At 58.3% G+C, this 27,653-nt stretch overlaps 1 long non-coding RNA gene and 1 pseudogene across 1 annotated transcript; both read left to right on the top strand.

Moving 5' to 3' along the window:
• Window positions 1-148: 148 nt before the first annotated feature.
• On the top strand, window positions 149-2,694 carry LOC116470676 (uncharacterized). Its single transcript, XR_004248642.2, has 2 exons — window positions 149-1,023; window positions 1,605-2,694. It is a non-coding gene; the product is annotated as an uncharacterized LOC116470676 (long non-coding RNA).
• Window positions 2,695-7,212: 4,518 nt separating this feature from the next.
• Window positions 7,213-22,593, top strand: LOC116470675 (tubulin beta-3 chain-like; annotated as a pseudogene).
• The last annotated feature ends 5,060 nt before the right edge of the window (window positions 22,594-27,653 follow it).

The following is a 27,653-nucleotide window of genomic DNA, read 5'->3' as shown; positions in this document are numbered from 1 at the left end:
TCTGGAGTTCGCCTTGTTGGTAGAGGGTCTCAGGGCAGGGCTGGAGTAGAGAGGCCCCTGTGTGGCAGCCGGCCTTCAGTCTTGTTCCTCCAAGCAAGTCGGGGGGGGTATGTTGGGGTCCTATGGCTGGGTGCCGCCATCTGTTGAATCTGACAAAATAATTTTCTTTTTTTTTTTTTTTTTTTTTTGAGACAGAGTGTCGCTCTGTCAGCAGGCTGGAGTACAGTGGCACAATCTCAGCTCACTGCAACCTCCACCTCCTGGATTCACGCCATTCTCCTGCCTCAGCCTCCCGAGTAGCTGGGGCTACAGGCACCCGCCACCACGCCCGGCTAATGTTTGTATTTTTAGTAGAGACGGGGTTCCACCATGTTGGCCAGGATGGTCTCCCTCTCTTGCCCTTGTGATCTGCCCGCCTTGGCCTCCCACAGCGCTGGGGTCACAGCCGTGAGCCGCCGCGCCCAGCTCGGCCAAAATAATTTTATTAGCGAACTTGAGGGCAGTGCCCAGAATTGAAGGCGAAGCCCCAGAAGCAAGTTTTGCAGAGAAAAGTGCCCAGGGAAGCTCTGAGGGCCCATGTAGCAAAGATCAGGGTACAGTCGGTCTGAGGGTGAATGGGCCACTCGGACCAAGAACCCAGTCTGGGGGGAGGGCTTAGCTGGAGCAGGTCCTGGCACAGTTGACTGATGGTGCACAGAACCTGTGCGTCGCACGGTCCCACGGTGCTGCAGCTGCAGGAGGGGCGGAGGCTGCAGCCAGACAGCATCAGAAGCCAGCGTGGTTCTGGAAGGATCGAGAACACCAAGGTGTTAGGGCTGCAGCAGGGGTCCTGTCCCCTGGCACCCCTCACCGCCCTAATCTTTTACCCTTAGGAGGCAGCAGGCAGGAGGGGCTGCCCAAGGCTCTAGGGCGGCCAGTGTGGCAGGAAACAAGTTCCAGCCCCAGCTAGGTACTGGTCCGTGGACCCACCTCCCAGAAAGCCCATCACTGTGTAATCGTCTAACCTGGGGCTCGCCGAGGCCTGTGAGTTCATCCTTTTGGCAGTTCCTGTTGTCTCCTTACTCTGCTCAGCATTTCCTGGGCGGGAGCTTAGGGCGCAGGACCCTCCCCAGGATGAGAGGGCCCACTGTCCATGACAAGAGTCGGCCTGAGGGCTGAGCCACGTGTGCCCACCTCAGACGCGGGCCTGAGGGTGCAGCCCTGGCCCTGTGCTGGCCGTTTCTAGGAGCAGTGCCCTGAGGTCCCAGCTGTGACAGCCCCACGCTCTGCAGGAAGAGATCGTGGGGGTGGGGAGTTCGTGCTGCGGCCTCGTTCCTCTCTGCAGTGAGTGAACGATGTTTGTGGTCAGCAGGAGCCTGTGGGGAGTGCAGGCTGGGCCTCCCGGTGTCCCATCCAACCCTTTTTCCATGGGGGATCTGCACTCAGCTCCAGGGAAGATGGTCGGGATAACCCCAGTCTGCCCTAGGTCCCCACCCTCCACAGCCAGGGTGGTCCGTGGTGAGCTCCAGCCATCGAGATGGGGGGTCTGCTAGAGTCTTCACGGTCTTTTCTCTGAAAATGACAGGCAAGCAAGGAGAGCTGGGTCCCCGCCTCTTCCATTCCAGATGCCTTGAGTCCACCCAAGTGGGGATGTGATGTTTAGAGCTGCAGCAGCCGCCCTACGGTTGGGAGTCAGAGATGAGCCGGTGTTCCAGGGACAGTGCAGCAGAGGCTGAGCCCAGGCCTGCTGTGCTGAGAGGTGGCTGGATCACTGACGCTTTGGCAGTGGTGCTGGGGTTTCTGTCATGAGCTGCAGCTGAGCCTTTTTCCAATGACCGTGAGATCTGAAAGACTGCTTTGAAGGACACCTTCAAAGGAAGCCTCTGCCATGCGTGTGGGGAATGCTGGATGCTGCTTCCTCCTTTGGCCCTGCTCAGCCCAGCGAGAGGCCAAGGCACACGTGGCTCCTGGGTGCCCATAGGCAGCATGGCTACCCGCTGGGCCCGTTTCCACCGAGCCAGAACCCCCCAGTCTTCAATGCAGGCACCACGGGGGTCCCACGAGAAACCCTGCTTGCCACCTCCCACACCCCCACCCCCAGGTTCAAAGGAAATGGCCCCTGAGCCAAGGGCTGAGACCAGCCGTGGGTCCGGCTGTCCTGGGGAGCTGTACTGGAGCCCACCATGGTGGGACCGTTGGTCCGGCGGTGACCCCCACCTCCGTGTCTGTGGCCTCAGCTGGACAGGCCACTCCCTGGGCCACAGAGATGTTTTCCCTCCCAGCCCTCGGGCACGCATTGAGCAGATGCGTCTGCGCTTGCGTGTGTGTGTGGGTGGGTGCACATTTGTGTGTGTGTGCCTGTGTGTGTGCGTGTGGTATAGGTGCACGCTTGTATGTGTGCCTGCCTGTGTGTGTGTGCGTGCACATTTGTATGTGTGTGTGCGCATATGGGTGCACATTTGTGTCTGCACATGTGTGGGTAAACGTGTGTGCGTGTGTGGGTGCACATTTGTGTGCGCGCATATGTGGGTGCACATTTGTGCGCATGTGTGTGGGTGTGTGTGGGTGCACATTGTGTGGGTGCACATTTGTATGTGTGCTTATGTGGGTGCACATTGTGTGTGTGTGCACATTTGTGTGTGTGCATGCCTATGTGTGTGCACGTGTGTGTGTTGCAGACCCTGGATGCCAGACACTGAATAAACGCAGGAAGGCGTCTGTGTTCATTCTCCTCGTGGGTCACTGGTCCAGAAACACCTGGGTGGAAAGTGCTCTGCGGGAACAGTGCCTCTGCCTGTAGGGGGGACCCTGGTGAGCAGATGGGCCAGCCGCACGTGTCTTCCGGCCACTCAACACGCAGTGTTTCCAGGGGCACGAAGAGATCAAAATTGAGATGTGATTAGCTGTAGGATTTCATTTAATCACAGATCATCCCGAGGCTAATTTATCTCCCCCATGACCATAACGCATCAAAAAGTTGACTTTTTCCAGCTCAGCTGTGCCTCATCTCCTTCCCACGAAGCCCTGGCAGGCACATCCAGTGAGAAACCACAGTGGGAGTCCTGTGGCAGGGTCACCCCACTTCCGATGCCCTCCAGCTGCATCTTGGCAGGAAAAAGGCTGCCCAATTCTCATGACCTTTCAAGGCCCGGGCTGGGGCGTAGCAGTGGAGGCTGGCGTTAACCGCCGTCCATCTCAAAGGCCTCATTAGGGAGCTGCAAACATGAACATCCCTGAAATGCAAGGACACAGCGCTCGGGGCAGGGGCTGCTCACCGGCTCATGGCCAGAGGTGAGCGGGGTCTGGGACTGTGAGGTGCTGTGGACGTCGGGGGCTCCTGGGGCAGGGACAGAGCCACGGCCCTCACACCAGTGGAGCCGTCTTCCTTCCCCAGGCAGGCTCGGCCTCCTCCTCACGCCCCGGGACCCTTCTCTCCCCTGTGCTTATGCTGGAAGCACAGCGTGAGGGGGCAAAGGTCACGGGAGGCGAAAGGCTGGGCTGAGGCCGAGGCTGCGTGGCTGCGGCTGGACACCAGGTCCTGTGGTGGTGTCGGCAGGGCGCGCGCTCTCCTCTCAGCAGCCTGGGGCTGCATGTGCCACCAGAAACAGGTGTGCCTATTTGAAGATGGTTTGACCAAGTCTCCCAAAGCTGAAGATAGGTCCCTGCCCATGTCCCCGGGTGGCACTCCACAGATGCACCTGTGTCCATCAGATAGTATCGTTGATAGTCTGGAGCCACCCAGATGCCACGTCGTCTGTTCACGCCGTGGACACCACAGTCTGAGGCAGAGGATTGCAGCCACCGGCATGGGCGAATCTCAGCCAGAGAGAGTGTACTGGGACGCCATTCACGTGATGGGCCAGATGGGCCGGCAGCGGCTCCCTGGGGCCATTCTGGGTGGGCTGTGTCTGTTGGTCTGGTGCTGTTTATGTGGCTGGTTCAGGTTTGTCATCCCTCAACTTGCATATTTATCATTGGTGCATTTTTATGTATGTTGGACCTCAAATTTAAAAATTAGGGCCAGGCGCGGTGGCTCACGCCTGTAATCCCAGCACTTTGGTAGGCTGAGGCGGGAGGATCACGAGGTCAGGAGATTAAGACCATCCTGGCCAACATGGTGAAACCCCGTCTCTACTAAAAAAATACAAAAATTTGCTGGGCGTGGTGGCACGCACCTGTAGTCTCAGCTACGCAAGAGGCTGAGGTATGAGAATTGCTTGAACCCGGTAGGCAGAGGCTACAGTGAGCCGAGATCATGCCACTGCACTCCAGCCTGGGTGACAGCGAGACTTCGTCTCAAAAAAAAAAAAATTTAAAGCAGATGGGGTGTGCGGGCTCACCCCTGTAATCTCAGCATTTTGGGAGGCTGAGGCGGACGGATTACCTGAGGTCAGGAGTTCAAGACCAGCCTGGTCAACATGGTGAAACCCCATCTCTACAAAAAATAGCCCGGTGTGGTAGTGGGTGCCGTAGTCCCAGCTACTTGGGAGGCTGAGGCATGAGTATTATTTGAACCCAGGAGGCAGAGGTTGCAGTGAGCCAGGAATGCACCACTACACTCCAGCCTGGGCGACAGAGTGAAACTGTGTCTCAAATACATAAAAATAATATATATATATATTTTTGAGACTGAATCTCTGTTTCCCAGTCTGGAGTGCAGTGGTGTGATCTCGGCTCACTGCAACCTCCGCCTCCTGGGTTCAAGCAATTCTGCCTCAGCCCCCCAAGTAGCTGGGACTATAGGCTCCCGCCACCACACCTGGCTAATTTTTGTATTTTTAGTAGAGACAGGGTTTCACCATATTAGCCAGGCTGGTCTCGAACTCCTGACCTCATGATCTGCCTGCCTCAGCCTCCCAAAGTGCTGGGATTACAGGGGTGAGCCACTGAGCCCGGCAATAATAATTTTTTTTATTTTTTTTTTTTTGAGACAGAGTTTTGCTCTTGTTGCCCAGGCTGGAGTGCAATGGTGCAATCTCGGCTCACGGCAACCTCCACCTCCCACGTTCAAGCTATTATCCTGCCTCAGCTGGGATTACAGGCACCCGCCACCACACCTGGCTGATTTTTGTATTTTTAGTAGAGACGGGGTTTCTCCATGTCAGCCAGGCTGGTCTTGAACTCCTGACCTCAGGTGATCCACCCGCCTTGGGCTCCCAAAGTGCTGGGATTACAGCCCTGAGCCACCGCGCCCAACAATAATAAAAATTTTTAAAGCAAAACTAAAGGTTTATAAATTATAAAATGCAGATATAACAAGTGATTAATATTTACTGTACCAGTAAATATGAATAATGTTAATGTGCTCACACACGGAGGTGGCTTGTAAGTGGTGTCAGCATTTCTTTTCTTTCTTTTTTTTTTTTTGGAGACGGAGTCTCGCTGTCACCCGGGCTGGAGTGCAGTGGCGCGATCTCAGCTCACTGCAAGCTCCGCCTCCCGGGTTCACGCCATTCTCCTGCCTCAGCCTCCCGAGTAGCTGGGACTACAGGCGCCCGCCACCACGCCCGGCTAATTTTTTATATTTTTAGTAGTGACGGGGTTTCACAGTGGTCTCGATCTCCTGACTTCGTGATCCGCCCGCCTCGGCCTCCTGAAGTGCTGGGATTACAAGCGTGAGCCACCGCGCCCGGCCGGTGTGAGCATTTCATGGTCAGAGTTTGGCGAGAGACAGGACGGATTTTAACTCGAACTTCACAGACACAAACTGAAAACCCTGATGCGGTGCCTGCACCGTTGCCTCTTTTTCTGCGCCTGTAAATGGGACGAATAATTCCATTCCCCCTCCCGCTTCCGCCTTCAGAAGGTTTTCGTCAGCACAGACGTCGTCTTCAGCAAGGAAGTGCTGGGAACGCCCTGGAGTGAACCCAGGAAGATGCCTGCAGTGGGTGCCCGGGCCCCTCCCCACCGTCCCCGCTGGGCCTCGCGGCCACGCCCAGCTGCTGTGAGCGGCCTGCGGAGCACCACGTGCGACAGCTGCCTGGAGGCGAGAGGTCTGCCTTTGATGTGGCTGCTGGTGCAGGACCTGTGGTGCCTTCCGCAGCGGAAATGGCGCGCCGCCCGGGGAGGACGGAAGCAGCATCCCGCGTACCCGTGTGAGGATGAGCGACAAGATGACTGGAGGGTCCCCGAGGACCTCACCAGGGTGCCCCCCAGCCGGTCCCCTCCCAGGAAGCGACACCCCCAGCCCCAGGGCTGCAGCTGAGGGGGTCGCTACTCTCACTGGGCGAGGCTGGGCCCTTGGGGGCAGGGACCAGAGTGGCCTCAGGCTCTACGAGATGCTTGAAAGCACTGACCCCTCCAGGGCTCACTCGCGTTGGACACTTTCACGCTCTGCCCTGGCCGGAAGCCCCCTCACCAACTCCTGCAGGGTTCACTCAGTTTCCAGAACTTTAATTATTGGAAAATTCTCCCTGGTCCAGCCCCCGAATCTCCCGTGAACGTTGACAGCTGAGTTGCTGCTCCATGCATGCTTTGGCTGAGAGCAGAGGGAGCTCCTGTCCCCACTGAGCTGCTGCCGTGGGGAGGGGTGAAGGGTGGGGCCATCCATGGCCAGTGACTGAGGAAGAGGAGCCTCTGGAGAGGGCAGGTCCTGGGGAAGCTCCGGACTCCCAGAGGGGCCAGGTGGGGGCCCTGGTGACCAGGACAGACTGTGGTGTTTTTTAACGTAAAGGAGATATGCTGTGTGAGGGACCCCCTGTGTACTGCGTGCCGCCTGGTGGCAGGCTGGGCCATGGTGGGTGCTCACGCCCCCGGCATGTGCCCATCATGTGGCCGCCCTCCATGGGAGGGGCTCTGAGGATGACTTTTAAAAATGCAGAGAAAGGCTCCATTCTTCCCAGGACCTCAGCGCAACCCTGGCCCAGGGAGGCAGGAGACAGAGGCCAGGAAGGGTCCAGAGGTGTGGAAATGTCCTGGGGACCTGAGCAGCAGCCACCAGGGAAGAGGCAGGGAGGGAGCTGAGGACCAGGCTTGTCCACATTGGTTGTGAGAATCCCTGAGCCCAGGGGGTTGATTCCAGGAGGTGTCTGGATTGGCTGGGCCGTGCCTGGGCTGACCTGTCCAGCCAGGGAGAGGGTGTGAGGGCAGATCTGGGGGTGCCCAGGTGGAAGGAGGCAGGCATGGGGGACACCCAAGGCCCCCTGGCAGCACCATGAGCTAAGCAGGACACCTGGAGGGGGGAACTGTGGGGACCTGGAGGCCTCCAACGATCTCTTCCTGCTTCCTGGACAGGACTATGGCTGTGCAGGGATTTCAGAGAAGACTCCTGGGCTCCCTCAACTCCACCCCCACAGCCATCCCCCAGCTGGGGCTGGCTGCCAACCAGACAGGAGCCCGGTGCCTGGAGGTGTCCATCCCTGACGGGCTCTTCCTCAGCCTGGGGCTGGTGAGCTTGGTGGAGAACGTGCTGGTGGTGGCCACCATCGCCAAGAACCGGAACCTGCACTCACCCACGTACTGCTTCATCTGCTGCCTGGCCCTGTCGGACCTGCTGGTGAGCGGGGGCAACGTGCTGGAGACGGTCGTCATCCTCCTGCTGGAGGCCAGTGCACTGGCGGCCCGGGCTGCCGTGGTGCAGCCGCTGGACAATGTCATTGACGTGATCACCTGTAGCTCCATGGTGTCCAGCCTCTGCTTCCTGGGCGCCATCGCCGTGGACCGCTACGTCTCCATCTTCTACGCGCTGCGCTACCACAGCATCGTGACACTGCCGCGGGCGCAGCAAGCCATCGCGGCCATCTGGGTGGCCAGCGTCCTCTTCAGCACGCTCTTCATTGCCTACTACGACCACGCGGCTGTCCTGCTGTGCCCTGTGGTCTTCTTTCTGGCCATGCTGGTGCTCATGGCCGTGCTGTACGTCCACATGCTGGCCCGGGCCTGCCAGCACGCGCAGGGCATTGCCCGGCTCCACAAGAGGCAGCGCCCGCTCCACCAGGGCTTCGGCCTGAAAGGCGCTGTCACCCTCACCATCCTGCTGGGCATTTTCTTCCTCTGCTGGGGCCCCTTCTTCCTGCATCTCACACTCATTGTCCTCTGCCCCCAGCACCCCACGTGCAGCTGCATCTTCAAGAACTTCAACCTCTTCCTCACCCTCATCATCTGCAACGCCATCATCGACCCCCTCATCTACGCCTTCCGCAGGCAGGAGCTCCGCAGGACGCTCAAGGACGGGCTGACGTGCTCCTGGTGAGCGCGGCACGGGCGGCTCTAAGTGTGCTGGGCAGAGGGAGGTGGAGATACTGTGTGGCCTGATTCTGGTGTGACCCTGGGCAGTCCCTTACCTCCCCGTCCCCATTTGTCAAAGAGGATGGACTAAATGACCTCTGAAGGTGCTGAAGTGCGGACCCTTCTGGGACCAGGGAGAGGGGTCCCTGCTAAACTCCAGGCAGGACTTCTCACCGGCAATCGTGGGGAACGGAGGAGGACAGGGGGAGTTTGTGGGGCCTCAGGCTCCGGGCACCAGGGGCCGACCTCATGCTCCTGAAGAGACATTCTCTGCCCACTCCTGGGACACTCCACCAGCTCCAGTGACTGAGCAGCATCCGCCCCACCCCATCTTTGCTGCCAGCTCTCAGGACCCGTCCCCTCGTCAGCTGGGATGTGAAGTCTCTGGGTGGAGGAGAGTGCCAATAGCTACTCCCACGGCAGCCCCAGGGGAAGGGGCTTTGTGACCAGAAAGCTTCATCCACAGCCCTGCAGTGGCTCCTGCAAAATGAAGTGAAATCCCTGCCTCAGGCCAAGAGACCAGGTTTGCAGCAGCCTCGAAAGTGGTGTGGGGCTGAGCCCTCCTGAGGGCCGGTTCTAAGGCTCAGACTGGGCACTGGGGCCTCAGCCTGCTTGCCTGCAGCAGTCGCCCAGGCAGACAGCCGTGGCAAATGCCTGACTCAGTGACCAGTGCCTGGAAGCACGGGGCCAGGAAAGTCTGGTAATAAATGTGACTCAGCATCACCCACCTTAGCCCCTTCCAGAAAGTGCTTGAAGTTTGTGGGTGGAGGGACGGGGGAGGGGAAGGTGGGCAGGGGTGAGAGTCAAGAGAGGGAAGAATCCTAGAAAACGTGGCTGCCTCCCCAGGTGAGGAAGCCACAGCCCCAGAGCCCCCAAATGCCTGGGGAGTGTGGAGGTCCCAACAAGGCTTGCGCTGACCCTGCTTCTCAGTTTTCTCTCCGTGCTTACAAACCCCAGCCTAGAGGAAGGACGAGCAGGTACAGCAGGGCCCCAGTCCCCTCCACTCTGACGCTGTCCTAGCTGCAGAAGAGGCGGGTGCCCAGCCTTCCCTGTGACCACATGTGACCTCAGCCGGGATGCATCCCGTTGCTGGCCCCAGCCCTGAGTCCCTCAGCCATGATGAGCCATGAATGGGACCCTCCCTATCCACTCTGAGATGCCTGGAAGGGGGCTCAGTGCAGGCAGGCTGGGGGCTGGGTCGCTGTCTGCCCAGCACTGCCATTCTGGGAGGAGGCAGGTGGGGAAGGGGTGGAGGGGTCTGTGTTCAGCCTGTCCTGGGAAATGCTTGATGTGAGGCCTCTGAAGGTGGGGATGAGGCAGAGGTCCAGCCAGTGGACAAGTCCCTGGGAGTGAGTACCTGAGGATGAACGATGCTGCCTGGTGCTGGGGAGCAGTGGAGCCCCTGGGCCATCCATATGCTGAAACCTGGGCGTCTCGCTGAAGAGACCACCTCCATTTCCTCTGCAGAGACTGAGCACTCAGTCAGCCCCCTTCCTGGGACAGGCTCATTGGAGGCTGCAGGGCCACCATCAGCCGACTCCTAGGCAGGCTCAGTCAGCAGGCCCCTGGCCAGCCCCACCCCTGCGTCAGCTCCAGCCCTGACTGCCGGCCTCAGGACTGGGAGCTGCTTCCTGGCAGGGCCCGCCTCTGCTGGGAGACCGTACGGTGAGTCAGCCTTAAGCCTGGCACCAGAGCCCTGCGAGGATGGAGCAGGAGCAGGCTGGCCTGAGGCTGCAAAACTTCTTCCCTCGTGGAGACAGGGAGGCACCTCAGACGCTCATCCAGGACTCCCTTGAACAGGGACAGGGAGGAACCCCAGGCAGCTAGACCCTAGCCACAGCCACATGAGCACATTGTGGGGCAGGGAGGGGCATCTCTTGAGAACAAAAGATCCATTTCTCGACTTTCCAAACTGGAGAGCTTCTTGAGAGAAAAGAGAGAGACAGGTACAGGGACACGCCACCCACACACAGCCCTGTGCACACAGACCGGACACAGGCGTCCACAGGCAACTTCGCAGCTGCTCATTTTGTGAAGGGAATGCGGATTTGGGGGCGGGGTGGGGTTCGTCTGTACATCGTGCACTGTCAGACCCTTCCTGACGGATTTTTGTTATTGAAATATCAGAAGGCCCTCGTTATAAGGTGGTGTCACTGTCATATCTGGCCCAGGAGGAGGCCAGTGCCGTGCCGGCGAGTCCTTTGCTCCCTCCCTTCTTCTCTGACCAGTAAACGCATCTGCAGTCGTTCCCCCGAGGCCCCCCTGCACGCAGTCTCCGACCTCAGAGAGTGAGTCAGATAGAAGCCGCTGCCCACCCTCCCCCACCCTGGCCGGGTTCTTGCCTGGCTTGTGCGTCCTTGTGACAATTCCTGACACCGATGCGCACCGGGCAGTGGCACGTCCAGGTGTTGTGCGCGCCCGGGCCCACAAAGCTCCTTTGCACTCTCATGGCAGCCCCTTGGTGGAGAGGGTCAGGTGGCCCCCCCACTGCGGAAGCCGGCGACCCAAGGAGCTCGCTCTCCGCCGCCGCCACCCCTCTGTGTCCGCGCCCTTCCGAGCTCTGATCGGACGCTTTGTTTCTTCTCAGTGGGTTCAGGGCCTGCGCCAGCCTTTATCTCCCTCCCCCACCCAAAACCCGCAAAGCTCAGAGCACCTTGTCTGCCAAAAGACAGGGAGCTGGGAAGGTGCGTGTTGGTGCCTAACCCGGCGTGGGGAAAAAAGATCCTCCTTACAAAGCCGCAGGGTGGGGCTGTCGCAAGGGCGGAACCGAGAGGGTAGCTGGGGGCGGGGTTCCCAGGGCCGAGATGGGCTATTGTCCTCCCTGGAGCCCGGCACCCCCACAGCCAGCTCCTCTGGGAGGCAGCCCCTCCTTTCGAATGCGCGGGGCCCCCAGACCGCGCCCGGCCCAGCGCTGGGGGTTCCTTGGCTGCGGGAGGGGCGCCGCATTGCGCGCGGCGGGCGGGGACGCGCGGTGCGGAGCCTGCGGGCCGGGCGGGGTTCTGCGGCGGCGCCTCCCGATTGGCCACCCGCGGTGACATCAGCCGATGCGAAGGGCGGGGCCGCAGCTATAAGAGCGCGCGGCCGCGGTCCCCGACCCTCAGCAGCCAGCCCGGCCCGCCCGCGCCCATCCGCAGCCGCCCGCCAGACGCGCCCAGTATGAGGGAGATCGTGCACATCCAGGCCGGCCAGTGCGGCAACCAGATCGGGGCCAAGGTGAGGCTGCGTGCCCCGGCCTGTCGCGGGCCCCGGGGCGGGAGGAGGGAGGCGCCGTGCCCCGCGGGCCGCACCTCCAGCTGCCCCCGCCCCTGAGAACCTGCAACAAAGGATGCGCCCAGCGCCGCGCTGGGCGGCCGGGACGCGGGGCCCCCGCCCTGGGACTCTCGCCCGCACCTCTCTGCCCCTGCCCAGGTGACCTCGGGCTGCCGAGGCTCAGCTCACGTCAGTCGCGAAGCCTCAGCCCCCTCCACACCTGCACCCCCTCCACACCTGCGCCCCCTCCACACCTGCGCCCCCTCCACCGGGCCTCCGCAGGTGCAGCTGGGAGCCGTGTCTGGGCGTGGCCCTCTTTTTTGGGGCCGCGGCATAGCCTTGAGTGAGACGGGTGGGGTAGGCAGGTTTGGGTGGGGTGGGGGGTTCTCCTCACAGCCGTGATTCCCTCGGCCCGAATCCCCCACTGCAGGAGCCGAACGTCCCCCGAGAGGCTAGAGCCGCTCCGATGTCCCCAGCCTGCTCCGACACCCCTCGGCGTCCTAGCTCCACCCTGTCCCTTTGTTGGAGGGGTTGGGCTTGGACTCGAGATGACCTTGGTCCAGGATCAGGCTTTCCATCGGCGCAGCGGCTCCAGGGCAACCCCGCGGGGCTTGACCGCGCCCACCCAGGGTCTACCAGTCTGGGGATAGGATTGGATGTGGGAACAAAGCCGGGCTGTGGGGTGTGGAGGCTGCACCATGGCGCGCCCCTCCCTCCATTGTTAGCCCACCTCGCAGATGTTGGGGCCACGCAGGAAGGGGCGTTAGTGCAGCTGTGCAGGGACCCCCGCCTAAATCATTAAGGGGACGTCGTGTCCCCTGGTCCTGGGAGGCTGTCCCTGGCCCAAGGTCACACAGCAGGTGCGAGAGAGCCGGGCTGGCCCTTGGTTCTCAACCCCTGCAGGAGCCAACCTGGGGCTCGGGCGGGGCGGGTTGGGGGGGGGCTGCTTGCCAAAGGATCTGCCCTCCGAACAGTGTTGGGGAACGGGGGATGGGGGAGGCTGGCTTTGTCAGGACCAAGGCCAGGGACCCAGCTCAGGGCTGGTGCGGCGCTGATTCTGGGAAGGAGGGGTGGAGGAGAAGGTCCTGGAGGGGAAGGGGCCAGAGAAAGGCTTCCTCCGGAGGCTGTTGCCATGGAAACCAGGCAGGAACAAAAAGCTAATTACAACAGGGCCAGCCACGTGGCTGACATGTAAATTGCAACTTTGGCTCCGGGTGGAGGCGCCTCTGAGGGTGGGAGGCCCAGTAGTGGGGAGACTCTCTAATCACCCAAGGAGACAGCTGTGCCTGCCAAGGAGAGCCTGGGGGAGGGGAGGCCTGGGGGACAGTGGCCTCAAATCAAACCAGGACTCCCGGAGCAGCCTCTGACAGCTGCCTTGGCCTGATGGGAGGGGCTGAGGGCTCATTAATGTGGTCACTGGGGCCAAGCCTGCCCTGAGCATCTGCTCCTGGGAGGGTCAGGGGTCGCTGGGGGGAGGGAGGGCAGGCAGCCCTGGGGCCCACCTGGGGTTTCTCCTTCTATGGCTGGTATGGGCCCAGAGCTGTGGTCCCGCAAGGCACTTATCAGGCAAGAGCTGGGACCTAGAAGTCAGGTCCACACGCAGACATCCCCTGAGGCTCCACGGTTAGCAAAGGGAGCCCTTGTCCCCTGGACCGTGTCCTTGGCTGCCTTGTGCTCTGCTTCTCAACACTGGAGCTCTTAGTTTGCTCACTACTTTTTATTCCTTTTGAGTCGTTTGTTTTTTCTTATTTTGTTTTAAAAATTAATACCTGGCCGGGCACGGTGGATGAGGAATCTCATGTAATCCCAGCACTTTGGGAGACTGAAAGTGGAGGATCACTTTAGCAAAGCAGTTCAAGACCAGCCTGGGTAACATGGTGAAACTCTGTTTCTAAAAAAAGAAAAAAAAAAAAAATTAGCCTGGCGTGGTGGGCCGCACCTGTAGTCCCAGCTACTTGGGAGGCTGAGATGGGAGCACCACTTCAGCGTGGGAGGTCGAGGCTGCAATGAGCTATGACCGCACCACTGTACTCCAGACTAGGCGATAGAGCGAGATCCTGTCTTAGAATAATAATAACAGTATCTGATTCTTTTGAACAATGCAAACAACAGACAAGGAAGTTTTCTCAGGGGCGGCAAGAGCGTCTTCCTTTCCTCTGCTGCCCTGTGGAATCCACGGGAAGCAGCTCAGTGGTTTGCGTCCAGCCGTCCCCTCGACCTGGAAGGTGTCCAGAGGTCAAACGCGAATTCCCCCGGGCCAGGCCCGGCGTAGGGGATTCGCCCCCTGGCGGGACGTTCCTTGGCCATTCTCGGCCGCCACTCCCGCAGCTGGTAGGGGGGCAACGCGGCTGCTTCCCTGTCTGGCGTCCTCGGGGGGTGCCTGGCTGGGCAGGAAGGCCCGTGCCCTCTGGGCAGAGGGAAGTCGGGGTGACACGAGGCCGGGAGCAAAGGCGGGTCCCGGGCGGTCACGCGGCAGCGCGGACGACTCACTGCGGTCACCCCTGCGCTGGGAGCCGAGCCCCCAGCATCTCGCGGGGATGCGGTAAGCCGGGCGCAGCCCGCCCGGAGGATGAGAAAACCCGCAGCCCGGAAAACCGAGCGGCCGCCTGCAGTCACCCCTGGGGGACAGGGGCGGGCAGGGCTGTGCACAAACACCGGGGCTGGCGGGACGCAGGACGCTGCCCCACTGCCGCAGAGCTGAGTCTGGAACCCCGGGGTGTCCTTTCCTGGGGCCTGTGCTCCTCCCTCCCCGGGGCGGGGCGCGCCTGCAGCGGCGGGGGGGGGGCCTTTGTCCTCCGCGCGGGCTTCGGCACCGCCTCCTCGCGGCCGCGGGGCGGGGCGGGGCCTGGCTCTCTCAGCCAATGGGAGACGGCGTCCCTGGCTCGCCCCGCCCCCTCGCCTGAAGGACCCCGCGGAGCCGCGGGCCGGGCGGGAACCGCATTCAGGTCCTGGAGGGGCTTGGAGGCCCCAGTCTCGCAGCCCCTTCCTCGGGGACCCCCGCTCCCACCTGCCTTGGCCACTGCCCTCCAAGCCCGGCCCTGCTTTCCCCAGGATCCCAAGCGCAGCGCGAGGTCAGCACCAAGGACAGCGCCCGGGCCGGGCGCCTGGCCTCGAACGCGGGTTCTGCTTTGTGTTTCCAGGTTTTTGTTCTTGGTTATGAGACGAGGCCTGGCTCTGCCGCTCGGGCTGGAGTCCAGTGGCGCGATCTCGGCTCACTGTAGCCTCGGCCTCCCGAATAGCTGGGACCACAGGCGCTCACCACCACGCCTGGCCGCAATTTTCTTTTTTTCTTATTTTCTTTTAAATGGAGTTTCGCTCTTGTTGCCCAGGCTGGAGTGCAGTGGTACGATCTCGGCTCATTGCAACCTCCACTTCCTGGGTTCAAGCGATTCTCCTGCCTCAGCCTCCTGAGTAGCTGGGATTACAGGCTCCCGCCACTACGCCGGGCTAGTTTTTTGTATTTTTTAGTAGTGATGGGGTTTCATCATGTTGGCCAGGCTGGTCTCAAACTCCTGACCTCAGGTGATTCACCTGCGTCAGCCTCCCAAAGTGCTGGGATTACAGGCGTGAGCCACCACGCCCGGCCGATTTCCTTTTCCGTAGTGATGTTAATAATTTACTTTATAAAATTATATTTTATTGTTTATTAAATATGTAACATAGGCCGAGTGCGGTGGCTCACACCTGTAATCCCAGCACTTTGGGAGGCCGAGGTGGGTGGATCACCTGAGGTCAGCAGCTCAGGGCCAGCTTGGGCAACATGGCAACACTCCCTCCCTACAAAAAATAAAAAACAAAAAAAATTAGGTGGACATGGTGGCACACTGGCCTGTGGTCCCAGCTACTTGGGAGGCTGAGGTGGGAGGATCACTTGGGGGAAGTGGGCAGAGGTTAAAGTGAGCTGAGATCATGCCCCTGCATTCTATCTAGCCTGGGCAACAGAGCAAGACCCTATCTCAAAAAAAAATAACAATATATTTTATTACTTTGTCTCAAATTATAATTTTATTAATTTTAACTACAAAAGCAATTAATATATTCTCCTGGTTAAAAAAACTGAAATATTGGCCGGGCGCGGTGGCTCACGCTTGTAATCCCAGCACTTTGGGAGGCCGAGGCGGGCGGATCACGAGGTCAGGAGATAGAGACCACGGTGAAACCCCGTCTCTACTAAAAATACAAAAAATTAGCCGGGCGTGGTGGCGGGCGCCTGTAGTCCCAGCTACTCGGAGAGGCTGAGGCAGGAGAATGGCGTGAACCCGGGAGGCAGAGCTTGCAGTGAGCCGAGATTGAGCCACTGCACTCTAGCCTGGGTGAAAAAGCGAGACTCCGTCTCAAAAAAAAAAAAAAAAAAAAAAAAACTGAAATATTGCAGATAAGCCTGGTGCCCATCTAGCCACCTCTCTATCCAAGTGGGAACAAATTTCTTTTTCTATCCTTCTGGTCCATTTTTTTAAAGTGACCTGTGCATATGGTTTTAGAACTTTAAATAGTATCTGAAACCTTTTAACAAAATGAAGCCAACATGTGCTGAATGTTTTCCTGTCAAGCTTTGTGCTAAGGCCTGGATGTGGGTATCATTCACATGTTCATCTCACAGATGAGAAAACAGGTCCTGTGAGGCACAGCGCCTGGCCCACAGCTGTGCTCATACTGGGCCCCGAATGCACTCTGGTCCATTGCTTCTGCTGCCCTGTGCCTCACTCTGCAGAGGACTTCCCATAGATGTGTTACTCTCTCCACCCCTCCTTTACAGGGGCTGGTGGTTGTGGGTTCCCTGGAACCATAAATTTGGGGTGTCCCAGTGCTTTGGGGAGCAAGGTCCCCGACTCAAGTGGACTGCCAGCAACTAAATTAATGGAGGATCCTCAAAGACAGTGTTAGGGAGGCAAGCAGTAGGTGGGTAGCTTGGACAAGCCCCAAATGCCTCCGTGACTTTTCTGTACTTTTTTTTTTTTTGACACAGGGTCTCACTCTGTTGCCTGGACTGGCATGATCTAGGCTCACTGCAACCTCCGCCTCCCTGGCTCAAGTGATCCTCCCACCTCAGCCTCCTGAGTAGCTGGGGCTATAGGCATGCATCACCATGCCCAACTAATTTTTTTGTTTTTTGGTAGAGACAGGGTTTCACCATGTTGCCCAGGCTGGTCTTGAACTCCTGGACTCAAGTGATCCACCTCTCTTGGCCTCCTAAAGTGCTGAGACTATAAATATGAGCCACCACGGCCAGCTGAGTCTCACTCTGTCACTCAGGCTGGAGTGCAGTGGACGGATCACTGCAACCTCCACCTCCTGGGTTCAAGCAATTCTCCTGCCTTAGCCTCCCAAGTAGCTGGGATTACAGGTGCCCGCCACCACGCCTGGCTAATTTTTTTTTTTTTTTTTTTGAGACCGAGTCTAGCTCTGTCGCCCAGTCTGGAGTACAGTGGCATGATCTTGGCTCACTGCAAGCTCCGCCTCCCAGGTTCACGCCATTCTCCTGCCTCAGCCTCCCAAGTAGCTGGGACTACAGGCGCCCGCCACCACGCCTGGCTAATTTTTTGTATTTTTAGTAGAGACAGGGTTTCACTGTGCCAGCCAGGATGGTCTCAATCTTCTGACCTTGTGATCCGCCCGCCTCGGCCTCCCAAAATGCTGGGATTACAGGCGTGAGCCACCGCGCCCGGCCTTTTTTCTTTTTTTAAGTTAGGGTCTCGCTCTTGTCCCACAGGCTGATGTGCAGTGGCTTGATCTCAGCTCACTGCAACCTCTACCCCCTGGGTTCAAGCGATTCTCGTGTCTCAGACTCTGAAGTAGCTGAAATTACAGGTGCGCGCTACCACGCCTGACTAATTTTTGTATTTTTAGTAGAGACGGGTTTTGCCCTGTTGGCCAGGTTGGTCTAGAACTCCTGACTTCAAGTGATCTGCCTGCCTCAGCCTCCCGAAGTGCAGGGATTACGGGGCTGAGCCACCGTGCCCAGCTATAAGCGGTTTTCTTTCTATTTATTTATTATTATTCTGTGAGACGGAGTCTTGCTCTGTCGCCCAGGCTGGAGTACAGTGGTGCAATCTTGGCTTGCTGCAACCTCCGTCTCCTGGGTTCAAGCAATTCTTTTTCCTCAGCTTCCTGAGTAAGTAGCTGGAACATGTGAGCCACCACGCCTGGCTAATTTTTGTATTTTTAGTACAGACGGGGTTTCACCATATTGGGCAGGCTGGTCTCGAGCTCCTGACTTCCGGTGATCTGCCCACCTCAGCCTCCCAAATTGTTGGTATGACAGGCATGCGCCCCCGCATCTGGCCTCTATTTATTTATTTATTTTGAGATGGGGTCTTGATATGAATTCCTAGACTCATGTTCTCATGCTTGCTACCACCCAGTCCTGCTTCCTGCACAGCAGTTTCCACTAAAGTCACCCCTTTACGAGAGGCATCTTTTTTTTTTTGAGATGGAGTGTTGCTGTGTCGCCGAGGCTGGAGTGCAGTGGCGCGATCTCAGCTCACTGCAAGCTCGGCCTCCCGGGTTCAAGCCATTCTCCTGCCTCAGCCTCCCGAGTAGCTGGGACTACAGGCGCCCACCACCACGCCCGGCTAATTTTTTGTATTTTTAGCAGAGATGGGGTTTCACCGTGTTAGCCAGGATGGTCTCGATCTCCTGACCTCGTGATCCACCCGCCTCGGCCTCCCAAAGTGCTGGGATTACAGGCGTGAGCCACTACGCCCGGCCTACTAGAGGCATCTTAAAACACATCTCCTGTGTCTCCTAAGCGCATCTATGTCTCCACTCCTGGGGTCCTCCCACTTCAGCCTCCCAAAGTGCTGGGATTACAGTCGTGAGCCACTGTGCCTGGTCCCACCAAATTGTTTTCTAACCTGCTTTTTTTCTTGAGGAATCTTTTCTGCAGCACATGAGTCACATGTAGAGCCCCTTGTTTCTTGAGGCCTTCATACCCGTCAGGTCATCTACAAGTCACTCCTGAGGAGTAAGGGCAAGGGGCATTGGGAGAGGTCAGGCAGCCCCGGGAAGCCTCCCAGCATGTGTCCCAGGGGGCCTGCTGCCTGCAGACACTGCTCCCAGATGCAGCGGCCCTTGGTCATCAGAGTGTGTCCCACGATGAGGTGGCAACTTCCCTGCAGGCCTTGCTTTCCCCCAGGGGTGTGGGTCTCCGTGTGCACACAGTTCTACATTTGCCATATACCATTTATATGCTTTACACAGATTAACCCACTTTCATCTCAATAAGACTTGCTGTCATCATGCCCATTGTAAAGAGGAGGACGCTGAGTCACAGAATCCTAGTGAACTGTGCAAGGTCACACAGCTGGCAAGGGTGGGGGAATGGTCTGTGAATCCAGCAGGCCCAGCCCCTGAGTCTGGGCTCCGCTCGGCAGCGGTCATGGGAGCAGAGTCTGAGAAGCAATGTAGGTACCTGCTCTAGGGGGAGAAAGGTGGAGGTGGCAGGTAGAGAGAGGATGACCCCTGGGGGCTGGGACGATGGCAGCCCCACGCGGACAGGCTGGGTGACCTCAAGCAAGTCGCTTCCCATTTGGGACCCCAAGGAACCTTCTGCAGACCCAGCTGTGGGTCCCTGATGAGACTGGCTCTCAGCGTCCCTTTGAGTCCCGTCGGCTGAGGCCAGTAATGTCCCGGCTCCATCGCTGGACATGGTTTGCTCTGACGTGCAGGGGCAGGTGTAGCAGCCCAAAGCGATGCTGAGCTCCGGGCCTCTGAACCTACTGTGCCAGCCACTGTGGGTGTCTCTACCCGCTCTGTGTCTCAGTTCCCTTTCTTGAAAAGAGGGGATAGTAAAAACTAAGGCTCAAGGTGTTTATTACCCATGCCCTTCATGGAGGAATCAGCTGGCCCAGGCCCTTGCCAGCAGGTGAACAGCTGGGCCTGGGGGTCTGGGTGTGGGTCTGTTGAACCTTGACCCACCCTGGAGCTCTGGTCAGCCTGGACGTGCAGGTGTGGAGGTGCATATTTATTATGGCAATTTTCTGACAGATAACAGAGTGGGACTCTCTTCTGAATGGGGCTAGTGGAGGCCTTGGGTCAAAAGCCCTAACTTTATACCGAGGGCCATAAGGCTTCACAAGGGAAAGGGCCTGGCTGGGGTTATGGGCCGCCTGCCAACCCCTCCTCTCCCACTTTGTCTGCAGTTCTGGGAAGTCATCAGTGATGAGCACGGCATCGACCCCAGCGGCAACTACGTGGGCGACTCGGACTTGCAGCTGGAGCGGATCAGCGTCTACTACAATGAGGCCTCTTGTGAGTGCCTGCCCCAGCCTCCCCATCCCAGCCCCAGACTGACCAGGTCTCAGCACCTCTGTCCTCCCATCGGTTGGCTGAGATGCCAGCAAGTGTAACTGGATGTCAGGCATCCAGACACACAGAATAGACAGTAAATCACAGTCACAAATGTGAGAGCCAAACATGTTAGTGCCATGAGGGCTTCTGCATGTCCGGGGCACAGACAGGGATGGGGCAGGCCGGAGACTCTGGAGGCCTAAGAGGGCCTAGAGAAGGGGCCACCTGGAGGGCTTAGTCGGGCTATTTAGCAACTGGCGTAAAGTGATTTCCATATCAAAGTGGTGATGCACCCACCTGCCCACATGGACATGTGATTTAAAATTTTATTTAATTTAATAGAGACAGTCTCAATATGTTGCCCAGGCTGGTCTCGAACTCCTGGACTCAAGTGATCCACCTGCCTTGGCCTCCCAAAGTGTTGGGAGCGCAGGCGTGAGCCCCTGCGCCTGGTGGATGTGTGAGTGGATCCTGCCTGTGTTGCTGTGTCCTGTCCGTTCTTACACACAGTGACGCTTAAGGGTGAAGAAAGCTGCTGAAGCTTGCCTTTGTTCCAGGACTCCCCAACTTCAGAGTAAAGGCTCTTAGGATGTGAGCAGGAGGATGGCAGGCGGGCACAGATTTTAGAAAGAATGAGGGAGAGGCTCTGGCCCTCTGTAACCCAAGTCACCGAGCCCCTCTCTCCCCTTAGCTCACAAGTACGTGCCTCGGGCCATTCTGGTTGACCTGGAACCCGGAACCATGGACAGTGTCCGCTCAGGGGCCTTCGGACATCTTTTCAGGCCTGACAATTTCATCTTTGGTAAGTTTCCCCTGCTCCAAGCTCTGATGGCAGACCCCATCACAGGCAAGCCCAGGTCGGTGGACGGGGGTGGCTGTCAGAAACAAGGAATGGTCGGCTCCTCACGTGATCCTGAACCGTGGGAACTCATCTCTCCATTCTACAGCTGGGCACTGGGGGCCCAGAGAAAGGGTTCTGTGGGGAGAGCAGAAACCACTCATGCATTTCAAGTGGAATGAAGTGTAAAGCAGACAGAAGCTTACAGAATTGCTAGAGAGCTGGTGAGACAGAACAGGGCCTCCAGAGGACTCCGGGGTCCAGGAGCACGAGGCCTTGCTGCGGCCGAGAGGTCAGGACGTTCCCGTGCCTGTGTCCTGGGGCCGGGCCGTGGATGCGCCACAGAAACAGGAGGGCCTCGCTTCACTTCTGCCTTCCTGACCCCAGCACATCCAGCTGGTAGATGCCAACTCACATCCAGCCCCCAGCTGCCAGGGATTCTGGGGTGGCTGTTTGGGCTCCTGGCACTGCCAGTCAGAAGGAAGGTATGCTGGAACAGGAGGGCTGATCCATTCACCCAGGATCCCCTCAGGAGGCAGAGGCTCGCTCTGGTGTGACCCCAAGTTCTCAAGACCCTGTCCAGAGCCCTCGTCCTGAGCACTCAGCAGCGTCAGCTCAGGGAAGCCACGGAGGGTATGAGAAGGGGTGGTCAGTGGGGCCTACTTTACGGAAGACAGAACAGGCACGGGGCTGCCACGGCTGCCCTGGGATGTTCAGGCAGGGGCTGGAGGTCTGGACTGCAGATTCCCTGACCCCTGTCTCCTACCCCTCTTCTCCCTGCACAGGTCAGAGTGGGGCCGGCAACAACTGGGCCAAGGGTCACTACACGGAGGGTGCGGAGCTGGTGGATTCGGTCCTGGACGTCGTGCGGAAGGAGTGTGAAAACTGCGACTGCCTGCAGGGCTTCCAGCTGACCCACTCGCTGGGGGGCGGCACGGGCTCCGGCATGGGCACGCTGCTCATCAGCAAGGTGCGTGAGGAGTATCCCGACCGCATCATGAACACCTTCAGCGTCGTGCCCTCGCCCAAGGTGTCAGACACGGTGGTGGAGCCCTACAACGCCACGCTGTCCATCCACCAGCTGGTGGAGAATACGGATGAGACCTACTGCATCGACAACGAGGCTCTCTACGACATCTGCTTCCGCACCCTCAAGCTGGCCACACCCACCTACGGGGACCTCAACCACCTGGTGTCGGCCACCATGAGCGGGGTCACCACCTCCTTGCGCTTCCCGGGCCAGCTCAACGCCGACCTGCGCAAGCTGGCCGTCAACATGGTGCCCTTCCCCCGTCTGCACTTCTTCATGCCCGGCTTCGCCCCCCTCACAGCCCGGGGCAGCCAGCAGTACCGGGCCCTGACCGTGCCCGAGCTCACCCAGCAGATGTTTGATGCCAAGAACATGATGGCCGCCTGCGACCCACGCCACGGCCGCTACCTGACGGTGGCCACCGTGTTCCGGGGCCGCATGTCCATGAAGGAGGTGGACGAGCAGATGCTGGCCATCCAGAGCAAGAACAGCAGCTACTTCGTGGAGTGGATCCCCAACAACGTGAAGGTGGCCGTGTGCGACATCCCGCCCCGCGGCCTCAAGATGTCCTCCACCTTCATCGGCAACAGCACGGCCATCCAGGAGCTGTTCAAGCGCATCTCGGAGCAGTTCACGGCCATGTTCCGGCGCAAGGCCTTCCTGCACTGGTACACGGGCGAGGGCATGGACGAGATGGAGTTCACCGAGGCCGAGAGCAACATGAACGACCTGGTGTCCGAGTACCAGCAGTACCAGGACGCCACGGCCGAGGAGGAGGGCGAGATGTACGAAGACGACGAGGAGGAGTCGGAGGCCCAGGGCCCCAAGTGAAGCTGCCTGCGGCTGGAGTGAGAGGCGGGTGGCGGCCGGGGCCAAGGCCAGCGGTGTCCGACCCCCAGAGCCATGTTGCTGCCGACTCCGTACCCTGCTTTCCCCTCGCCCTAGGGCTCCCTTGCCGCCCTCCTGCGTATTTATGGCCTCGTCCTCCCCCCCTAGGCCACGTGTGAGCTGCTCCTGTCTCTGTCTTACTGCAGCTCCAGGCCTGACGTTTTACGGTTTTGTTTTTTACTGGCTTGTGTTTATATTTTCGGGGATACTTAATAAATCTATTGCTGTCAGATACCCTTGCTTGTTGCCAGAGATTTCCTTTTATTCTGGAAAGTTGTGTCCAGTGAGTGGAGGGGCTGACAGGGAGGCCCAGGTGGACAGGCCAGAGCTCATCCTCTCCCAGGCTGGTGGCTGAGAGAGTCCTGTGCTTGGGGCCGGAAGGTGTCTCAAGGTACAGCCCGTGGGGAGACCCTGGAAACGGGGGGCCTGGGAGGAGGAACGGGAAGTACCTCATTCCAGACCCCGAGACGCAGCCCTCCCGACTTGGAAACAACCCCACACTCATTCCCTGGTCTCCCACAGAGCAGCTTGCACCCCGGAGATGTCTCCCACCTGTCTGTGGGCTGAAAGTTGGGGCAGGTGGACCCTGCTGCAGTGGAAACTGCCATCAGACCTGAAGCCTCAGGTCAGAACCAGGCAGGTAGGGAAGGGGTCCTGAGTGCTCCCTGAAAAAGACGGTGTGTTGAGTGTCTCGGGGCTGGGCCCTGGGAGGGGCTGCTGGGGTCACGGAAATGCGGCCACAGGACGCAGGCCAGGGCTGCCAGGAGGGACTATCAGTCCACCCGTCCCCGGCAGCCCCTTCCTGGGGTGCACGATACTTGGTGCCCAGCCACACAGGGCGTGGCCTGCGGAGCCACTCACCTGCTTCCCCACATCCTCCTACAGGGAAAGAGCCTGAGCCCTCCACAGCCGCCTCCCTGCCGCCCCCCCCCACCCCTTGGAGCTGAGGGGCGTCAGCAGCCTCAGTCTCCCAGGTTCTGCCCAGGGGTACCCTGAGAGTGGCCCCTTCTTGAATCACCCTTCAAGCTGGCAATGGGCGCAGAAGACAGGCCGTGGGCACTGCGGGCCCCAGCTTCAGATGCGAGGACTGGAGGCCGCCATCGAGTTCTGGCCCTGACACCCCCAGTGTGGATGGGGCCAGGATGTGTCTCCTCCGCCAGCTGTTGCTGTGTAACAGATTCCCCCAAATCTACCGGAAACAGCACCGGGTCCTTTCTCTAGATACAGTGCGTCAGCTAGATCATTCCGCTCCTCTCAGTGTTGGGAGGGGCCAACTGCAATCTCTGACACCTCCCTCTTGGGGTTGTCGTCCACACGGCTGCCGGCCACCGGCCGTCCCCTCGCGTGGTGGGGCGGGGGCTGGAACCACTTCTTACGTGGCACTGGTTCTTTTGTTTTTTTTTGAGACGGAGTCTGGCTCTGTCACCCAGGCTGGAGTGCAGTGGCGCAATCTCAGCTCACTGCAAGCTCCGTCTCCCGGGTTCACGCCATTCTCCTGCCTCAGCCTCTCCGAGTAGCTGGGATTACAGGCGCCCGCCACCACACCCGGCTAATTTTTTGTATTTTTAGTAGAGACGGGGTTTCACCGTGTTAGCCAGGATGGTCTCAATGTCCTGATCTCGTGATCCGCCTTCCTCGGCCTCCCAAAGTGCTGGGATTACAGGCGTCAGCCACCGTGCCCGGCCAGCACTGATTCTTAAGTGTGCCAGGCCCATGTCAATCACAGGCCTGGCATCACTGTGCCATATTCAGTGGGTTCAAGCAAGACCCAGAGCCAGCCTAGATGCAGCCAGGGAGGGAAGAGCCCTGTGGCGGAGACTCTGGGTGTGTGTGGTTCCTGGGAGGCTGCCTGAATACAGCCTGGCTTGCACCTGCACCTCCACACATGTGGAGCTGAGCTCCTGACCCCCAGCCCTGCTTCTCCACATCCCTCATGTCGGCGGCGCCAACCACGACCCCCTAGGTGCTCAGGCCAAACACCAGGGGCTTTTCTTCCTCCCAGGCCCACATGTGCTCTGAGAGCAAATCTGGCTGCACCTTCAGAACACACCCAGAGCCCAGCGCCCCTCATGTCTGCTGCTGCCTCGGGGCTTCCCCGTCCTGTCCATGCGATCGTCTCCTCAATGGGCTCCTGCAGCTGCCCGGCCGCTCCTCACATGCAGTTTGGCATCTGCTCCCGTGCCACGCTGTCCTCCATATCCTCTTGTTATATCTGCCCTGCCCACACCACGTCCCTAATGTTCCTAGGACCCTGCGGCCCGGGGAATGCCCTCTGCCTGAACGTCCTCCCTGTAGATACCCTACGGCATCACCCTCAGGAGACCCTTCCCGGCCCCCCGTGCTCTGGACCCTCCTCCCAGAGCTGCTTTATGTGCAGCACTCAGCACTCACATCAGGAGACTATGCCTTCGGGGGAGGGGTGAACAAAGAGGGTCGAATGGCAGGAATGGGCCTAATTAAGGGGTCCTGGAGCACTGAAGGTGAAGGGGCGGGAGGGCTGGACCCTGGTGAGAACTGGAGCCACAGGAGAGGCCACCCCGGCTGAGCTGAGGTCTCTGAAGGGGAAGATCCCCATCAGAGCAGAGGGAGCCCCGGAGCCAACACTCTGACCTCTCTCTCCTCCGTCCCCCGGCCTCCAGGCCTCCAGGCACCCTGACCTCTCTCTCCTCCGTCGCTCGGCCTCCAGGCACCCTGCCCTCTCTCTCCTCCATCCCCCGGCCTCCGGGCACCCTGACCTCTGTCTCCTCTGCCCTCCGGCCTCCTGCTGAGCTCAGCTGTAAGTCAGGGGACGTCCAGGTCAGCCTCCAGGCAGAGAGGAAGGCCAGGAGGCATGAGAGGTGGGTCTGGGGCCAGTGGAAGGTGAGAACCTGGCCCAGGTCTAATGTGCCATTTAGTCCTCAAGTGTCTCCTCCATGGGGTCAGCTGCACAAGGAACTTCTGTGTTGTTCCCGTTGGACCCCGTAACCTAGAAGAATGCCTGACTCATGATAGGTAAATATTTCCGGAATAAATGGCTTGAACTGTGGTCTTTCATGTAACAACAGACTGGACGTGGAGCAGTGCCAGGGTGGGGCCGTGTGTTGGTCTCATCCTTCCTGGGTTAGCCGCTTCATCCCGGCGGCCCCTGCTCCAGTCGTTAGAAAACCGCCTTTACAGGCCGGGCGCGGTGGCTCACGCCTGTAATCCCAGCACTTTGGGAGGCCGAGGCAGACGGGTCATGAGGTCAGGAAATGGAGACCATCCTGGCTAACATGGTGAAACCCCGTCTCTACTAAAAATACAAAAAAATTAGCTGGGCGTGGTGGCGGGCGCCTTTAGTCTCAGCTACTTGGGGGCTGAGGCAGAAGAATCACTTGAACCCAGGAAGCGTAGGTGGCAGTGAGCTGAGATCCCATCACTGCACTCCAGCCTGGGCGACGGAGTGAGACTCCGTCTCAAAAAAAAAAAAAAATTATGATTGTTATGTAAAATGATTGTGTGCCACAAAGATGACCAGGTTTCTTGTGGATTTCATCTTAACTGTGGCTGTCCTAAGACTTTTGTCATCCACAGATAACTGTGGTCTTGTTTGACCTTTTTTTTTTGTTTTGAGACGAAGTTTTGCTCTGTTGCCCAGGCTGGATGGAGTGCAGTGGCGTGATCTCGGCTCATTGCAATCTCCGTTCCCTCGGTTCAATCGATTCTCCTGCCTCAGCCTCCTGAGTAGCTGGGATTACAGGCGCGCATCACCATATCCAGCTAATTTTTGTATTTTTGGTAGAGACAGGGTTTCGCCATGTTGGTAAGGGTGGTCTCGAACTCCTGACCTCATGATCCGCCCACTTCTGCCCCCCGAAGTGTGGGATTACAGGCGTGAGCCACCGTGTCCAGCCCAGAGGGATCTTTTGAAAACAAAATTATACAACTTATCTGCTCAAAATCCTTCAATGGAGAGACCGACCACACCAAGTGTTGGTGTGGACACTGAGGAACTGCAGGAACACTCACACCTCCCAGCAGGAACATGGAAAGGCACAACCGCCATGGGAGAAAGCTTCATGCGTCCTAGGGAGTAGAAGCACTGCACGCGACCCAGCCATTCTGTTGCTAAATATCGTCCCGGAGAATGAAAACGTATCTCCACACAGTGATGCACACACAAACGTTTATAGTAGCTTTATTTATAATAGCAAACTCTGGAAACAGCCCAGATGGCCATCAACAGGTGAATGGATAGACAGTGTGGTCATCCATGCATACTCAGCAACAAGAGGGATAAACCACAGACATCTGCTGCCACATAGATGTGTCTCAAAATAAGTATTTTGAGTGAAAAACGCTAGATGAAAAAGGCCTATGTACGATGTGATTCCACCTCTATAAAATTATAGAAATGCAACTTATCGAAGGAAAGCAGCTCGGTGGTGTCTAGGGACAGAGCTGGGTTGCGGCAGGTTGCAAAGGGCACAGGAAACATTTGAAGATAATGGAAAGCTTTTTATTCTTTTTTACGAATTGTGGTTTATTTATTATTTTTCACTTTTGTGGATACATAGGTGTATATATTTACGGAGTACACGAGATATTTTGATACAGGCATGCAGTGCATAATAATCACATCTGGGTAAATGGGGTATCCATCACCTCAAACATTTAGCCTTTCTTTGTATTACAGTCCAGTTATACTTCTTTAGTTATTTAAAAATACATAACAAACTATTGTAGACTGTAGTCGCCCTGTTGTAGTACCAAATATTAGATTTTATTCTTTCTATCTAACTATATTTTTGCATTCATTAACCATCCCCACGTCTCCCTCCGCCCTTCCCAGCCTCGGGAAGCTACCCATGAGTTTAACTCTATGCCCATGAATTTAATTGTTTTAATTGGCCGGGCGCGGTGGCTCATGCTTGTAATCCCAGCACTTTGGGAGGCCGAGGCGGGCGGATCACGAGGTCAGGAGATCGAGACCACGGTGAAACCCCGTCTCTACTAAAAATACAAAAAATTAGCCGGGCGTGGTGGCGGGTGCCTGTAGGCCCAGCTACTCGGAGAGGCTGAGGCAGGAGAATGGCGTGAACCCGGGAGGCGGGGCTTGCAGTGAGCCGAGATCGCGCCACTGCACTCCAGCCTGGGTGAAAGAGCGAGACTCCGTCTCAAAAAAAAAAAAAAAAA

The sequence above is a fragment of the Hylobates moloch genome, unplaced genomic scaffold, assembly GCF_009828535.3.
Source record: "Hylobates moloch isolate HMO894 unplaced genomic scaffold, HMol_V3 SCAFFOLD_6, whole genome shotgun sequence".
NCBI classification, from domain to species: Eukaryota; Metazoa; Chordata; class Mammalia; order Primates; family Hylobatidae; genus Hylobates; species Hylobates moloch.
Note: the sequence above shows the minus strand (reverse complement) of the source record. Positions and strands in the feature narration are given on the sequence as shown.